The sequence below is a fragment of the Vanessa tameamea genome, chromosome 18, assembly GCF_037043105.1.
Source record: "Vanessa tameamea isolate UH-Manoa-2023 chromosome 18, ilVanTame1 primary haplotype, whole genome shotgun sequence".
Taxonomy (NCBI): Eukaryota; Metazoa; Arthropoda; class Insecta; order Lepidoptera; family Nymphalidae; genus Vanessa; species Vanessa tameamea.
In genome coordinates, this window is record NC_087326.1 from 1478577 (window position 1) to 1484515 (window position 5939).

Genomic DNA, 5939 nt, shown 5'->3' on the forward strand with positions numbered 1-5939 from the left:
ATATACTATAATACTATAATTGAATTCAGATTCAAAATTCTTTAATCAACATAGAAGTATTACTTTTTATTGATTGACAAAATTCCACCACCGGTTTGGAAAAAAAATACTATATGTATAATACTTTTTTAGTGGATGTTAATATTTAAAGAAACACAGTGTAATTAAAGATATGTATATTAATCGATAATTATTTGTGCTAAAATATAGTTGGATAAAATTAAATAATCGCATGGAATTCGTAAATCTAAGGTTTGTTTATCTTTATTCCATCTGCGATTGAAATAAACTATACGTGCTTGTGTTGGATTGCGGATGACAAAGGCCAAGAAACAGGTTCGAGAATGGACTTTAACATTGCCAAATGGACAATAAACAATACGCAAGCGTGAAATGAAATAATTACGAACATCCAAATAAGCTAGACCATAGGTAGTAATCCGGTACTAAAGCGATTGAATCATAAACTGTAACGTTTTATATATCGTATGTTCTAAATCCGATTCTAGTATTTTATAGCGGACTAGTTAATAACGAGGCTTTACAATGACTCCTTCATTTAATTAAAGTCGAAATCCTTGTTTAATAAAGAAGCGGTAACACTTGATTATTGGTGCTAACTGGTTGCTGACTAAGAAAATATTGTTATAAATATAGGTATGTATAATAAGAGTAACTCTAAAAACATTTTAAGACGGCAAAAAAGTAGCGGCCTATTAATTCTTGTTCGTTGTGGGTTGTTTATAGCGGCAGTTTGCGGTTCGCCGTGAGACGCCTCGTGGGAAATTAGAGGAGACGCGATGCAGCAGACACTACAAAATACCCAATTTTGAAGTTTTAAACAGCGAACGAATGGCCGGACGGCGTATGGTTTCTTTTTAATGGTGGAGAAAAAGTATTTTTTTCTATGCCTCAATTTTCGTTCTGTTTTGTACGTATATTCGAAAAGAAAGTTACGTAGAGTTAGATTTTTGAATTTCAGCAATAGGATTGTCAGAAGCGAAAAGGGGCAACGTTGCAGAACTATCAATAGTTTGACTATCGATAGTTGACTTCGAAAACTATTTAGGATATCGATAGTAGTATCGATAGTATCGTTTCGATCAATACTATCGATAGTATCACTAGCTCTCTGTAAGCAATACTATTGGTTGCAGCGATACTACTGATACTATCGATAGTTTAGGTTAAAAGTGATGATTTTTGCAGTACTATCGATAGTATTGATACGTGATAATACTATCGATAGACTATCGATAGTGGACTATCGATATGCAACACTAAAAAGAAGTAAATTTAAGGCAGTTGTAAATTAAACTATGTACGTTTTTAATGACATAGGTAAACAAACGGGCACATGGATCATCTGATGGTAAGTGACCACCAAAGCACATAGACATTAACACCGTAAAAAAAAATTACCATTCCTTACATCACCAACAGTCCTTGTGCCTGTTGTTACACTGACTCACTCACACTTAAGACCGGAACGACAATAAAAAATACTGCTGCTTGGCGTTAGAATATGTGTTAAGTGGATATTACTGAACCAGGAGGGCTTGCACGAAACCACCCAGTAATGTAATACATATTTATAAGTTGTACATTAAGTAGCCTAATGCTCTTTAAAAAAAAAGAAAAAAAAGAGTTGTAAGCCATTTTAATTGTTCAGAATCGTAAATACAATATGTAATAGAATTTCATCCGATACTGACAGGTTTTCTAACAATGTTTTCCTTCAATGGCGAAGAGGAAGTTAAAAAAAAACTAAGCAAAATAACGCCCTGTAAATTACTGAGTTAAGACTTATTCTTGAAGCGAAGATTTAAAGCTCACACCGCCAACCAGGTCCAATAGTTAATATATGTAGTACATTTCTATCCGACACTAACATATTTTATTTTACACCGCCACGTACGAAATGAATAACAAAAATTAAAAGCACATGAAAAATAACATATTGTTTATTGGACAATATGGACATAAAAAGCAATTAACGACAGAGTCTTTAATGGATTACTTTTTTAATATTTTCTTAACGAGATTTTATAAACACCACAAAACTTTATATAGAAGCCATATAACTGAGGGAAACTTAGGCTAAGGACTAAGACTTAAGGCCTTACGAAGAATTGCATTGCAGTCCAACGGTCTTCACACTGGACGCGATACAACCTAATAATTTAAAATTATTGCAAGACCATAATATATTTTATTCGAGTAGGTCTAAATACAATACGAATAAAAACTAAACAATTATTGAACCACAACCACTCTGTGGAACCAGCTTTCGCTGACGGTTTTTCCGAACCGATACGACTTGGGAACCTTCAAGAAAAGAGCGTACTCTTTCCTGAAAGGCCGGCAACGCACCTGCAAGCCCCCTGGTGTTGCAGATGTCCATGGGCGGTGGTAGTCATTTTCCATCAGGTGAGCCTCCTGTTCGTTTGCCACCTATGACATAAAAAAACCACATTACAATTTCTAGATGTAAACCAATTAATATTCAAAATTCGTGGAATTTAAATAACCAATCTCCGTTTTCGATATTTATACTAGTATTGCATATCGATAGTCAATGTGTAAGCGATAGTATCGATAGTGTTGTTACATAACAATAATATCGATAGACAGTAGTATCGATATACTGAGTATTGACACATTCATACTATCGATAGTACTGATAGCTCCCCATGACCAATACTATTGATACTATCGATAGTATTGCTCACGGAGAGCTATCGACAGTACTATCGATATCCTGAATAGTTTTCGAGGTCAACTATCGATAGTCAAACTATCGATAGTTCTGCAACGGTACTTTTAGTTTATACGGCGCTTGTTTTAAATAACGCGCCACAAAAATTTCTGATGAAAAGTGGTCACCAAGCCACATAGACAATTATGAAAAATTCGCCGGCGCCTTTTACTCTTTCAAGAGAGCACAACGTTAGCGCGATCTAACTACGTACAGCGCCATCTAGTTCAAATCAAGTATACTAATTGTATTAAATTACATACCCTATGTCACTAAGGTAGTCCTCAACACCCAGAGCAAACCGCTCGACCTAAAAAGCTGAATTTTTTATGCATTTCTATAATTATTTATATAATCTATAATTATTGATATTCCATATCTAAGAAAATAAATTATTATTATTATGGGAATATAAGTTAAAAGAATATACCGTTAGTTTTAGATTTAAATGTATAGAGATAGATATTTGAGCTCTTTTTTTAATTAGAAATCATACATTTTAATTTAATTTATAAATTCAACCCTAAAGATATTAAAATAGGGTTGAAGTATTGTATGCGTACCGGTTGTTTTTATCTTAGTGATCATAAATAATATGTTTCGGACTTTTGATAGACTCTAACTTTTTTTACGGCAACTTTGCCAAGGGATTAAAATCTTGAAATTCTTATTAAATATAAGTTTTATAATTTAATCGTTAGTTGCCATGAAACCGAAATCTACGTCTATGATTAAAAGTTCTAACCACTGACCCAGTATAAACTAACAAGCACACCAGGCTTCATGGTAGAGTCCCATGCTACACTATTCTATAATTGTTTAAAAAAAAAACTCACAAAATAACTCGCCAAGTGTTTTTTTTTTAATGTAGAGGTTAATATTGGGCCAATTTACCTGGACCTATTTACTCTCGAATAAATTGTCGCATCATTAGTGCGATTCAACTGCGAACAGCGCCATCTAGTAATGAACGATTGTATTACTTAGATACAAACGGCTCTCATGAACTTGGCATACCTAGACAATACTACGGCTTAACGCGATATGTTTTTCCGAAATGGAAGTAAATAATTTGTTAAGTTTTTGAATTGTTATAATATAGTAATCTTCTATTAATTTTTATTGAGGATATACCATTTTTTTAAATTCTTTTTTAAATATAAAAGTAGCAATGCTCCAACTTAATAAGGCGATTACTAATATACCTATTTACCCCTCCATTTAAGCTTAAAGATTGTGTTAAGAGTAGAGACGATAATGGCCCAAGAGATCAGGATCGATCCTGCGACTGTTTTCATCGCTAGACGGCCCTTAAACCATTGCGCTATTGACGCTTACTGACAGAAAAACTGTGTACAAGCACTTATACTTAGACGAACTCTGTCAATCGCCAGTTAATTCCTTTAATAACCATGTTCATGTCAATTGACAGACTGGAACAAATATTTCATACTCGTAAAGATATTTTTACTATAAAATCTATGATGATGTCATCAAAAATTATTTTGATCTCGGCGGCCTATCTCAAGAGAGACTAGCCCTTATGCCTTGTGCATTATACTATGTCCTGCGTGTGTGCACTGTCTAATCCCTCACTTATAATCCGAAAGGTCGGCAAATCCAACGAGACCGGCAAGAGTCCAGATGCTGGACCAACAGCTGTACGTACTTTCCGACAAGGGAGTGTACACACTTACCACTTCCCGACTGTTATTGAGTTTTTTTTTTTGGGAAATCCCAACAACATTGTCGGTACGACCTGGGATTTTAACACAATTTGGGCCTTATATCAAGTAACTGCAACTATAATAATTTTAGCATAAAAATACCTACGAAGTAACGTATCACATATTTTGTTAAGTTCGTATCATATATAATTATGTATTTGAATACAGATTAGAACACAATACAATTGTTTTATTGGAACGAAGTTCTTTTAAGCGGCTTACAGTAGAGTGAACTGGCAGATATATATAATATTATTTAAATGTATTTTTTGTTAGTGTTATTCACACCGATTTTTTAATAACATATTTATTTTGTGACATTTAATTATTAATTTAATTAATTGTGTCTGTTATAAAAAACATATATTCTCTATGTATCTGTTTAAATAAATACATAATATATAGCGGAAGCGATGGGGTGTTCAATGACACCCCTATTTTTGTATTTGTAAATAATTTCAGTATCGACGTCAAACAAGAGCGTGACAAAACTTAAGAATATCAGCTTTGTTTTAGGAAGCAAAAACTGACTGTCTCGTGTCTAGCTTATGATGCTATAGATCCTGAGTAAACATAAGCAGTAAAACAAGTAAAGCCGTTGGTCCTGCGCCTGAACTCCCTCCAGTCATATCGGATTTGTCGCATCGTATTATAGGTGTGAGCTCTTAACTATTAAACATTATTAACCCCCAGTTTGAAATTATTAACTTTTCGTAATTATTTATTGAAAAATAATATGCAAATTTTAATACTATCATTATTCGAATTAGATTCTCATAAATTTAACAGAGTAGAAACTACGCGCACATCTAGTGTAATACAGTTATTATTTATGTATAAAGAATATTTAAACACATTTTCAGCACAATTCGAACATGGTAACCATTTTTTCACTAAATATTTCACCTCTCAATTTAAATTGCGTTAAATATACGGTAATTATGTTAAATTACGTTAAATATCCAACGCACTAATTTTAGTGGATCTTTGACATAATTATTTGCAATCAAGAATTGTGTGATAAAAGTAGAGTCAAAATATTTTATTTTCAAGATCAAAAACTTTAAGTTTTTCTTAATAATTAACACGGGTTAAATTTACCAAAAGGCTATATTTTTTTTCTAGCTTAAAGTATGAGTCCAAATGCCAATACTCTATGACTATCTTCAGGACTAACGGAAGTACTTTGCTAACTTTTACCCTGTGATAAAATATTAAAAAGACCTATCTTGATTATTTTATTTACGACATTATAAAAATACGATTTTATAATTACAGCAATAGAATGGCGTGGCTAAGTGTTAAGGCATCTGTCAAGCAATTCAACACAATTATATATTTAATTAGTTTACTTCACTGTAACTAGATGGCGCTGTACGTAGTTAAATCGCGCTAACGTTGTGTTTTTCTGAGAGACTAAGAACTTTCGCTACTTCAATTTTATAATGTCTATG